We start from the raw sequence: 13,117 nt of genomic DNA, 5'->3' as shown, positions 1-13,117 counted from the left end.
TCCACCGGACGACAGTTGTGAGGCTTTTTCCCGGTGACAGGCCCGGGTTACATGCCGCCATCTTGGTGCAGGAAAGACAGACCGGTTCCACTGGCAGCACGGTGCATGCGTGGCCATCTTGGTACAGGAACAAGGAGTGGGCGGGGCTTCAGGGTCCCTGTGACCAGGAGAGACAATCATTGACTCATTGATTTTATTCTCGCTCTGCACACAGCGGGTGTAGAACTGAACCCAACCAAAGTAGAGTGAGGGAGAAAACTGGGAGTGGAGGAAAGAAATGTTGGAGATGGTGCGATGGGTTTGGATTTCAGCACAGGGAGGAGGGAGAGTGTGTGGGATGGGGATTTACAGCTTTGGGGAAACGAGAGGAAAGAATGTTCCACAGAAACTAGAATTGTCTGTTCTGAATTTCTATCCTGTATTCACAGTGATGGCTTTTGTAAACTCCTTTTACAGGGTGTGAGAAGGGCAGGATTTACAGACGGGAAACTCAAACCAAACATCACATCAAGATCTGACAGAGTCACTCCATTCATCAGGACCTGAATATCACTGACCTTTGAATATGGAAGGACAAATGTTTGTCTGTTCTGTCTGTGGGAAAAGATTTCAAATATCCGTGTGACTGGAAAACACACACCCGAGTGAGAGTGTTCCAGTGCACTGACTGTGGAAAGAGGTTTAACCAGTTACACAGCCTGAAAAAACATCGCACCATTCACAGCGGGGAGAAACCATACACGTGTTCTGGATAAACACAAGGACACCCGCACCACGGAAAAACAGTGGAAATGTGGGGATTGTGGGAAGAGATTCAATTATCCATCCAAGCTGGAAACTCATCGGCGCACTCACATCGGGGAGAGGCCGTTCACCTGCTCCGTGTGTGGGAAGGGATTCGCAGAGTTATCCAAGCTCCAGATACACCAGTGAGTTCATACTGGGGAGAGGCCGTTCACGTGTACTGAATGTGGGAAGGGATTCACTCAGTCATCCAGCCTCCATACACACCAGCAAGTTCACACTGGGGAGAAACCGTTCTCCTGCTCCGTGTGTGGGAAGGGATTTGCAGACTCATCCAAGCTCCAGATACACCAGAGAGTTCACACTGGGGAGAGGCTGTTCACCTGCTCCATGTGTGGGAAGGGATTCACTGGTTCATCCACCCTGCTGAGACACCAGCTTGCTCACACTGATAAGAGACCATTTAAATGTTCCCACTGTGGGATGAGCTTTAAAAGCTCTGGGGAGCTGAAGGGACACCAGCGAGCTCACACTGGGGAGAGACCATTCACCTGCTCTGTCTGTGGGAAGGGATTCGCTCGGTCCTCCAACCTGCTGGCACATCAGTGAGTTCACACTGACGAGAGACCCTTTAAATGTTCTGACTGTGGGAAAAGCTTTAAAAGCTCCCGGGAGCTGAATGGACACCAACGATTTCACACTGGGGAGAGACTGTTCACCTGCACTGTGTGTGGGAAGGGATTCACTCGGTCCTCCAACCTGCTGGCACACCAGCTTGTTCACACTGACAAGAGATCTGTGAAATGTTCTGACTGGGAAGAGCTTTAAAAGCTTGAAGAGCCTTAAGAGACACCAACGTCTTCACACTGATCATAGAATCTAACAGCACAGAAGGAGGTGATTCGACCCATCGTGTCTGTGCCGGCTCTTTGAAAGAGCTGTCCAGTTTAGTCCCACACCCAGCTTTATCCCCAGAATTCTGCTAATTAGTCCTCTTCAAGTACATGTACAATTACCGTTTGAAAGTTGCTGTGGAACTTGATTCCAGCATCCTTTCAGATGGTGCGTTCCAGATCTTAACAACTATAGAAACATAGAAACACAGAAGATAGGAGCAGGAGTAGGCCATTCGGCCCCTCGAGCCTGTTCCGCCATTCAATGCGATCATGGCTGATCATCCAAATTCAGTACCCGGTCCCTGCCTTCTCCCCATATCCCTTGATCCCTTTAGCCTTAAGAAATATATCCAACTCCTTGAATATATTTAATGAATTGGCCTCTACTGCCTTCTGTGGTAGAGAATTCCACAGGTTCACCACTCTCTGGGTGAAGAAATTCCTCCTTAACTCTGTCTAAATGGCTTACCCCTTATCTTTAGACTGTGACCCCTGGTTTTGGACTCCCCGACCATCGGAAACATAGTTCCTGCATCTAGTTGTCCAGTCCTGTCAGAATTTTATAAGTTTCAATGAGATCCCCTCTCATTCTTCTAAACTCCAGTGAGTACAAGCCCAATAATCCCAATCACTCCTCATGCATCATTTCTGCCATCCCAGGTATCAACCTGGTGAATCTTCGCTGAAATCCTTCCATGGCAAGAACATCCTTCTTCAGATAAGGCGACCAAAACTGCACACAATACTCAAGGAGTGGTCTCACCAAGGACCTGTACAACTGCAGCAAGACATCCTTGTTCCTGTACTCAAACCCTTTCGCTACAAAGGCCAACATGCCATTTTGCTTCTTAACCGCCTGCTGCACCTGCATGCTTACCTTCAGCGACTGGTGCACAAGGACACCCAGGTCTCGTTGCACTTCCCCTTCTCCCAACTATTGCCATTCAGATAATAATCTGCCTTCCTGTTTTTGCCACCAAAGTGGATAAGGTCACATTTATCCACGTTATATTGCATCTGCCATGCTTCTGCCCAATCACCCAACCTGTCCAAATCATCCTGGAGTTTCTCAGCATCCTCCTCACAGCACACACGCCCACCCAGCTTTGTGTCGTCTGCAAATTTGGAGATATTACATCTAGTTCCCTTGTCTAGATCATTAATATATATTGTGAATAGTTGGGGTCCAAGGACCGATCCCTGCGGTACCCCACTAGTCACTGCCTGCCATTCAGAAAAAGACCCGTTTATTCCAACTCTTTGCTTTCTGTCTGCCAACCAGTTTTCTATCAAAGTCAATACCTTGCCCCCAATCCCATGTGCCTTAACTTTACACGCTAATCTCTTATGCGGGACCTTATCGAAAGCCTTCTGCAAGTCCAAATAAACCACATCCACTGGTTCTCCCTTATCTATTTTATCAGTTGCATCCTCAAAAAATTCCAGTAGATTAGTCAAGCACGATTTACCTTTTGTAAATCCATGTTAACTTTGTCCGATCCTGTCACTGTTTTCCAAGTGCTCTGCTATTACATCTTTTATAATGGACTCTAGCATTTTCCCCAGTACCGATGTCAGGCTTACCGGTCTGTAATTCCCCATTTTCTCTCTACCACCTTTTTTGAATAGTGGGGTAATATTAACTACCCTCCAATCCATGGGTTCTGTTCCAGATTCCATCAAATGTTGGAAGATGATAAGCAATGCATCTACTATTTCTAGGGCCACTTCCTTAAGTACCCTAGGATGTAGATTATCAGGCCCTGGGGATTTATCCGCCTTCAATCCCATCAATTTCCCTAACACCATTTCCCGACAAATACTGATTTCTTTCAGTTTCTCCCTTTCATCAAACTCTATGTTCCCCGACATCTCTGGGATGTTATTTGTGTCCTACTTTGTGAAGACAGAACCAAACTATGTATTTAATTGGTCTGCCATTTCTTTGTTTCCCATTATAAATTCCCCTGATTCTGACTGCAAGGGACCTATGCTTGACTTCACCAATCTTTTTCTCTTCACAAAGCTTTTACAGTCAGTTTTTATGTTCCCTGCAAGCTTACTCTCATATTCTATTTTCCCTTTCTTAATTAATCCATTTGTCCTCCTTTGTTGAATCCTAAACTGCTCCCAATCCTCAGGTTTACTGCTTTTTCTGGCCAATTTATATGTGCTCTCCTTGGATCTTATGCTATCTCTAAATTCCCTTCGTAGCCACAGTTGAGTCACCTTTTTTGTTTTATTTTTATGCCAAACTGGGATGAACAAATTCTGTAGTTCATCCATGCGGTCTTTGAATGTTTGCCATTGCCTATCCACCGTCAACCCTTTGAGTGACATTCTCCAATCAATCCTACCCAACTCAACTCGCACCTCAGACCCTCATAGTTTCCTTTATTTAAATTCAGGACCCTAGTCTCTGAGTCAACTACTTCATTCTCCATCTTAATGAAGAATTCTATCGTATTATGATCGCTCCGACCCAAGGGGCCCCGTACAACAAGATTGCTAATTAATCCTTTCTCATTACATAATACCCAGTCTAAGATCACCTGATCTCTGTTTGGTTCCTCAACATATTCAGGAAACCATCCTGTAAGCACCCCAGGAATTCCTCCTCCACAGTATTGTTACTAATTTGGTTAGTCCAATCTATACGTAGATTAAAGTCACCCATGATGACTGCTGTGCCCTTATTGCACGCTTCTCTAATTTCCCTTTTAATATATACCACGCCCACTAATGTTATCTGCCACTTGGTATTTCTCAGTTCTACCCATACAGATTCCACATCATCAGAGCCAATATCCTTCCATACAATTGTGTTAATCCCTTCTTTAACCAGCAATTCTTCCTCACCTCCCTTTCCTTTTTGCCTATCTTTCCTGAATATTGAATACCCCTGGATGTTGAGTTCCCAGCATTGGGAGCTTTACTCTGTATCTAACCCACGCGTTACCTGCCCTGGCAGTGTTTGATGGGACAGTGTAGAGGGAGCTTTACTCTGTATATAACCTGCGCTGTACCTGCCCTGGGATGGTTTGATGGGGACAGTGCAGAGGGAACTTTATTCTGTACCTAATCCGTGCTGTACCTGCCCTGGGAGTGTTTGATGGGACAGTGTAGAGGGAACTTTACTCTGTATCTAACCCATGCTGTACCTGCCCTGGGAGTGTTTCATGGGACAGTGTAGAGGGAGCATTACTCTGTACCTAACCCATGTTGTACCTGCCCTGGGGGTGTTTGATGGGACAGTGTAGAGGGAGCTTTACTCTGTATCTAACATGTGCTGTACCTGCCCTGGGAGTGTTTGATGGGACAGTTTAGAGGGAGCTTTACTCTGTATCTAACACGTACTGTACCTGCCCTGGGAGTGTTTGATGGGACAGTGTAGAGGGAGCTTTACTCTGTATCTAACCCATGCTGTACCTGCCCTGGGAGTGTTTGATGGGACAGTGTAGAGGGAGCATTACTCTGCATCTAACCCGTGCTGTGCCTGCCCTGGGAGTGTTTGATGGGACAGTGTAGAGGGAGATTTACCCTGTATCTAACCCGTGCTGTACCTGACCTGGGGGTGTTTGATGGGACAGTGCAGAGGGAGCTTTACTCTGTATCTAACCCGTGCTGTACCTGCCCTAGGAGTGTTTGAGAGGGAGCTTTACTCTGTATCTAAACCGTGCTGTACCTGCCCTGGGAGTGATTGATGGGACAGTGTAGAGGGAGCTTTACTCTGTATCTAACCCGTGCTGTACCTGCCCTAGGAGTGTTTGATGGGATAATACAGAGGGAGCCTATTGCCCATGATGCACCCTCCAATTAATGCTCCGATGGTCCCAGCACTTGATCCCCCTGAAGATTCCTCCACTTATTGCCTCTGATGCCCTTCCTGTTACACGGAATAGACTTGTTTCAGAGCACAAAGGAGGGAGAGCTGATATCCTTGCCATATCTCAAACACCATTCCCACAAACCGTCTCTCCCTGCCAAAGCAGGAGGGAGACACACCGATATAAAGAGAGGGGAGACTTTCTGGAGTATAAAGCAAGAGGTAGAAATGGGGGCCTTTAAATAGCGGGATCTCACATTCAGAGGATGGGAGGGAGGGAGGGGGGCGGGACCTCGGTGGGCTGCAGGCCGCTTTCATTGTCCAATCCAACGGAGTTGATGCTGCATGATCGTAGTGATGCTGTAGATATTGGCCTCTTCAAGTATACTCCAGTTGGTACGCTTGTCCTTCCCAGCTGACCCTCAAGATTTTGCGTAGAGAGCATTGGTGGTATTGCTCTAAGGCTTTGAGATGTCGACTGTACGTAGTCCAGGTTTCAGCTCCATATAAAAGGGTGGGAAGGATGATGGCTTTGTATACAAGAATTTTAGTTTGGACTTGGAGGTCCTGATTTTCAAAGACTCTCCTCAGTTTAGAAAAGGCTGCACTTGCACAACTCAGGCGGTGATGGATTTCAGAATCAATGTCAGCTTTGGAGGATAAATGGCTACCAAGATATGGAAAGGTGTTGACATTTTCAAGGGTGTTATTATCAATCTTTATAGAGGGAGGAGTTGCAGGCTGATTAGGTGATGGCTGGTGGAGCACCTGGGTTTTCTTTATGTTCCTGGTGAGGCCCAGAAGTTTGTAGGCTCTGGAAAAAGCATTCAAGGTGTTTTGTAGATCATGCTCAGAAAGAGCTGCGATGGTGTTATCATCTGCATACTGTAACTCCATAATGGTAGTGATGGAGACTTTGCTCTTGGCCTTAAGCCTGTTGAGATTGAAAATTCGGCCATCAGTACAGTAAAGGATTTGAATTCCGGTGGGCAGATCATTGCCGATGAGATGGAGGATAACTGAGATTAACACTGCAAAAAGCGTTGGAGCAATGATGCAGCCCTGTTTTACTCCAGTGTCAACTGTAAAGGGCTCTGAAATAGAACCGCTGCTGCTGAGAACTGCTGCGGACATGTTGTCATGTAGCAGCCTCAGGACTAAGATGAATTTGTCGGGGCAACCAAGCTTAGCCAAGATATGCCATAAAGTCTGGCGGTGGACGGTGTCAAAAGCTTTAGTTAAGTCTATGAAAGCTATGAACAGTGGTTGCTTTTGTTCACGGCATTTCTCCTGTAATTGACGTGCTGTGAAGATCATATCAGCTGTTCCTCTGGATGGTCGGAAACCACACTGCGACTCCGGAAGCACCTCCTCAGATAACGGCAAAAGTCTGTTAGCAAGGACACGGGCAAGCACTTTTCCTGTGGAAGAAAGAAGGGAGATACCTCGGTAGTTACCACACACCGACTTTTCCCCCTTTTTAAAGATAGTAACAATCAAAGCGTCTCTGAGCTCTTGTGGAATTTCTTCCTGCTGCCATATTTTTAGGAGGAAGGCATGTATTTGTGTCAGGAGCTCAGGGCCACCTTTTTTAAGGATTTCTGCTGGAATCCCATCTGAGCCGGCAGATGTAACTGGTAAAATAGATAAGGGAGAACCAGTGGATGTGGTGTATTTGGACTTTCAAAAGGCTTTCGATAAGGTCCCGCATAAGAGATTAGCGTGTAAAGTTAAGGCACATGGGATTGGGGGCAAGGTATTGACTTGGATAGAGAACTGGTTGGCAGACAGAAAGCAAAGAGTTGGAATAAACGGGTCTTTTTCCGAGTGGCAGGCAGTGACTAGTGGGGTACCACAGGGATCGGTCCTTGGACCCCAGCTATTCACAATGTATATTAATGATCTGGACGAGGGAACTAGATGTAATATCTCCAAGATTGCAGACGACACAAAGCTAGGTGGGCATGTGTGCTGTGAGGAGGATGCCGAGAAACTCCAGTATGATTTGGACAGGTTGGGTGATTGGGCAGAAGCATGGCAGATGCAATATAACGTGGATAAATGCAGGGTTATCCACTTTGGTGTCAAAAACAGGAAGGCAGATTATTATCTGAATGGCAATAGATTGGGAGAAGGGGAAGTGCAACGAGACCTGGGTGTCCTTGTGCACCAGTCGCTGAAGGTAAGCATGCAGGTGCAGCAGGCGGTTAAGAAGGCAAATGGTATGTTGACCTTCGTAGCGAGAGGGTTTGAGTACAGGAACAAGGATGTCTTGCTACAGTTGTACAGGGCCTTGGTGAGACCACATCTTGAGTATTGTGTGCAGTTTTGGTCGCCTTACCTGAGGAAGGACGTTCTTGCCATGGAAGGAGTGCAGCGAAGATTCACCAGGCTGATACCTGGGATGGCAGGAATGACTTATGAGGAGAGATTGTGTCGATTGGGCTTATACTCACTGGAGTTTAGAAGATTGAGATGGAACCTCATCGAAACCTATAAAATTCTGTCAGGCCTGGACAGATTAGATGCAGGAAGGATGTTTCTGATGGCCGGGGAGTCCAGAACCAGGGGTCATAGTCTAAGGATAAGGGGTAAGCCATTTATGACTGAAATGAGGAGGAATTTCTTCACCCAGAGAGTGGTGAACCTGTGGAATTCTCTGCCACAGAGGGCGGTGGAGGCCAGTTCATTAAATATATTCAAGAAAGAGTTGGATATATTTCTTAAGGCTAAAGGGATCAAAGGATATGGGGAGAAGGCAGGGACAGGGTACTGAATTTCGATGATCAGCCATGATCTCATTGAATGGCGGAGCAGGCTCGAAGGGCCGAATAACCTACTTCTCCTATCTTCTATGTGAATAGCTGGGGTCCAAGGACCGATCCTTGCGGTACCCCACTAGTCACTGCCTGCCACTCGGAAAAAGACCCGTTTATTCCAACTCTCTGCTTTCTGTCAGCCAACCAGTTCTCTATCCAAGTCAATACCTTGTAGGGAAATGGTGTTTGGGAAATTGACGGCATTGAAGGCCGATATATCCCCAGGGCCTGATAACCTACATCCTAGGGTACTTAAGGAGGTGGCCCTAGAAATAGTAGATGCATTGCTGATCATCTTCCAAAATACGCTGGAATCTGGAACTGTACCCATGGATTGGAGGGTAGCTAATTTTACCCCACTATTCAAAAAGGGTGGTAGAGAGAAAGCGGGGAATTACAGACCGGTAAGCCTGACATCGGTAGTGGGGAAAATGCTCAAGTCCATTATAAAGGATGTAATTGCTGAGCACTTGGAAAACAGTGACAGGATCAGACAAAGTCAACATGGATTTACAAAAGGTAAATCATGCTTGACTAATCTACTGGAATTTTTTGAGGATGTAACTGGGAAAATAGATAAGGGAGATCCAGTAGATGTGTATTTGGACTTTCAAAAGGCTTTCGATAAGGTCCCGCATAAGAGATTAGCATGTAAAGTTAAGGCACATGGGATTGGGGGGCAAGGTATTGACTTGGATAAAGAACTGGTTGGCGGACAGAAAGCAGAGAGTAGGAATTAACGGGTCTTTTTCCGAGTGGCAGGCAGTGACTAGTGGGGTACTGCAGGGATCGGTCCTGGGACCCCAGCTATTCACAATATACATTAATGATCTAGATAAGGGAACTAGATGTAATATCTCCAAGTTTGCAGACGACACAAAGCTGGGTGGGCGTGTGTGCTGCGAGGAGGATACCGAGAAACTCCAGGATGATTTGGACAGGTTGGGTGATAGGGCAGAAGCGTGGCAGATGCAATATAACGTGGATAAATTCAAGGTTATCCACTTTGGTGTCAAAAACAGAAAGGCAGACTATTATCTGAATGGCAATAAATTGGGAGAAGGGGAAGTGCAACGAGACCTGGGTGTCCTTGTGCACCAGTCGCTGAAGGTAAGCATGCAGGTGCAGCCGGCAGTGAAGAAGGCAAATGATATGTTGGCCTTCATAGCGAAAGGGTTGAGTACAGGAGCAAGGATGTCTTGCTGCAGTTGTACAGGGCCTTGGTGAGACCACACCTTGAGTATTGTGTGCAGTTTTGGTCGCCTTATCTGAGGAAGGATGTTCTTGCCATGGAAGGAGTGCAGCGAAGATTCACCAGGCTGATGCCTGGGATGGCAGGAATGATGTATGAGGAGAGATTGGGTCGATTGGCCTTATACTCGCTGGAGTTTAGAAGAATGAGAGGGGATCTCATCGAAACCTATAAAATTCTGACAGGTCTGGACAAACTAGATGCAGGTAGAATGTTCCCGATGGTCGGAGAGTCCAGAACCAGGGGTCACAGTCTAAGGATAAGGGGTAAGCCATTTAGGACAGAGATGAGGAAGAATTTCTTCACCCAGAGAGTGGTGAACCTGTGGAATTCTCTACCACAGAAGGCGGTTGAGGCCAAGTCTTTAAATATATTCAAGAAGGAGTTAGATATATTTCTTAGAGCTAAAAGTATCAAGGGATATGGGGAGAAGGCAGGGACAGGGTACTGAGTTTGGATGATCAGCCATGATCTCATTAAATGGTGGAACAGGCTCGAGGGGCCGAATGGCCTACTCCTGCTCCTATCTTCTATGTTTCTAATCCCATGTGCCTTAACTTTATGCGCTAATCTCTTATGCGGGACCTTATTGAAAGCCATCTGAAAGTCCAAATACACCACATCCACTGGTTCTCCCTTATCTATTTTACCAGTTACATCCTCAAAAAATTCCAGTAGATTAGTCAAGCACGATTTACCTTTTATAAATCCATGTTGACTTTGTCCGATCCTGTCACTGTTTTCCAAGTGCTCTGCTGTTACATCTTTTATAATGGACTCTAGCATTTTCCCCACTACCGATGTCAGGCTTACCGGTCTGTAATTCCCCGTTTTCTCTCTACCGCCTTTTTTGAATAGTGGGGTAACATTAGCTACCCTCCAATCCATGGGTACTGTTCCAGATTCCATCGAATGTTGGAGGATGATCAGCGATGCATCTACTATTTCTCGGGCCACTTCCTTAAGTACCCTAGGATGTAGATTATCAGGCCCTGGGGATTTATCGGCCTTCAATCCCATCAATTTCCCTAACACCATTTCCCTACAATTACTGATTTCTTTCAGTTCCTCCCTTATATCAGACCCTATGTTCCCCGACATCTCTGGGAGGATATTTGTGTCTTCCTTTGTGAAGACAGAACCAAAATATGTATTTAATTGGTCTGTCATTTCTTTGTTCCCCATTATAAATTCCCCTAATTCTGACTGCAATGGACCTACACTTGACTTCACCAACCTTTTTCTCTTCACATATCTATAAAAGCTTTTACAGTCAGTTTTTATGTTCCCTGAAAGCTTACTCTTATATTCTATTTTCCCCTTCTTAATTAATCCCTTTGTCCTCTTTTGTTGAATCCTAAACTGCTCCCAATCCTCAGGTTTACTGCTTTTTCTGGCCAATTTATATGTCCTCTCCTTGGATCTTATGCTATCCCTAATTTCCCTTGTTAGTCATGGTTGAGTCAACTTTTTTGTTTTATTTTTATGCTAAACTGGGATGAACAAATTCTGTAGTTCATCCATATGGTCTTTGAATGTTTGCCATTGCCTATCCACCATCAACCCTTTGAGTGACATTCCCCAATCAATCCTACCCAACTCGCACTTCAGACCATCGTAGTTTCCTTTATTTAAATTCAGGACCCTAGTCTCTGAGTCAACTACTTCATTCTCCATCTTAATGAAGAATTCGATCATATTATGATTGCTCCGACCCAAGGGGCCTCGTACAACAAGATTGCTAATTAATCCTTTCTCATTACATAATACCCAGTCTAAGATGGCCTGATCTCTGGTTGGTTCCTCGACATATTGGTCCAGGAAACCATCCCGTAAACACTCCAGGAATTCCTCCTCCACAGTATTGTTACTAATTTGGTTAGTCCAATCTATATGTAGATTAAAGTCACACATGATGGCTGCTGTGCCCTTATTGCATGCTTCTCTAATTTCCTTTTTAATGCCATCCCCAACCTCCGCATTACTGTTTGGAGGAAGTGTCCCTGAGTTCCCACATAGCGCAGGAGGAGCATACCACGTGGCCGGGCTGTCCTGCCGTGACTTACCCTTTAATTAATTGAAATTAAATTAAATCAAATCAATCCCACCAATTACACTACAGTTAAATGTTATATTTAAGGGCCCTGGTTTACCAACAGTCCCCGCTACACCACAGAGAGCTTAGATACTATAAACCACAGAGTTAAAGTTTAAAAAGAGAGAAATACTCACCAACCAATCACTTACCTGCTTTCTGGTGACGTCACACTTTGATTACTTTTTACTTCTCTCCCTCCCTCTGAGCTTGGAGATTGGTAAGCCTACCTGGTCCTCGTCGCTACTTTATATCACCGCCGAGTCTCCCGCAGGTCTGCCGCTCTTGCTAGTATTGTTGGGGGGGGTTTAAACTAACTTGGTCGTGAGATGGGATGCGGAGTGGAGCTATAGTAGAGGGTGATGCACCGCTAAATATAGAGGAAAAAACAAGTCAGTCTGGAAGGCAGAATAAATATGTAATGGCACAAGGGAGTATGGCAAGGCTGGATGGCATTTATTTTAATGCAAGGAGTCTTGCGAGTAAGGCAGATGAATTGAAGGTGTTGATGAACACATGGGAGTATGATATTGTTGCTATCACAGAGACATGGTTGAGGGAGGGGCAGGACTGGCAGCTCAATATTCTGGGCGAGACAGGGGGGTGTAAAAGAGGAGGGGGTGTTGCAATATTAATCAAGGAGTCAATTACTGCAGTAAGGAGGGATGATATCTTAGTAGGTTCCTCTAATGAGTCCATATGGGTAGAACTTAAAAACAAAAAGGGGGCATGCACTTTGCTGGGTGTGTACTATAGGCCTCCAAACAGTCATGGGGAGATAGAGGAACAGATATGTCGGCAAATCTCAGAGAAGTGTAGAAATAATAGGGTAATAATAGTGGGGGATTTCAACTTCCCCAATATTAACTGGGCTAGCCAGAGTGTGAAAGGCTTAGAGGGTGCGGAATTCTTAAAGTGCATCCAGGAGAGCTTTTTGAGCCAGCATGTAGAAAGTCCTACAAGAGAGGGGGCGGTACTGGACCTAATTCTAGGGAATGTAGCCGGGCAAGTGGTAGAAGTGTCAGTAGGAGAGCATTTTGGTGACAGTGACCATAATTCACTGAGATTTAAGGTAGTCATGGAAAAGGACAAAGTTGGACCGGAAATAAAGGTTCTAAATTGGGGGAAGGCTGATTTTAATATGATAAGGCAGGATCTGGCCAAAGTGGACTGGGATCAGCTACTTGTAGGAAAATCCACATCAGAGCAGTGGGAGTCTTTCAGAAAGGAAATAGAGAGAGTACAACGCCATCATGTTCCCATAGAAGTCAAGGGTGGGACCAACAAGCCCAGGGAACCCTGGATGTCAAGGGATATACAAGAATGGATTAGGAAAAAAAGGGAGGCTTTAAGGCAGATACGAAGGACTAAAAACAGTGGAAGCCCGAGAGGAGTATAGAAAGTGCAGGGGGGTACTTAAAAAAATAAATTAGGAGAGCGAAGAGGGGGCATGAAAAAACACTGGCAGGCAAAATAAAGGAAAAT

The sequence above is a fragment of the Somniosus microcephalus genome, unplaced genomic scaffold (genome assembly GCF_052327205.1).
Source record: "Somniosus microcephalus isolate GS21.2 unplaced genomic scaffold, FLI_Smic_1.0 scaffold265, whole genome shotgun sequence".
Lineage (NCBI taxonomy): Eukaryota > Metazoa > Chordata > Chondrichthyes > Squaliformes > Somniosidae > Somniosus > Somniosus microcephalus.
Note: the sequence above shows the minus strand (reverse complement) of the source record.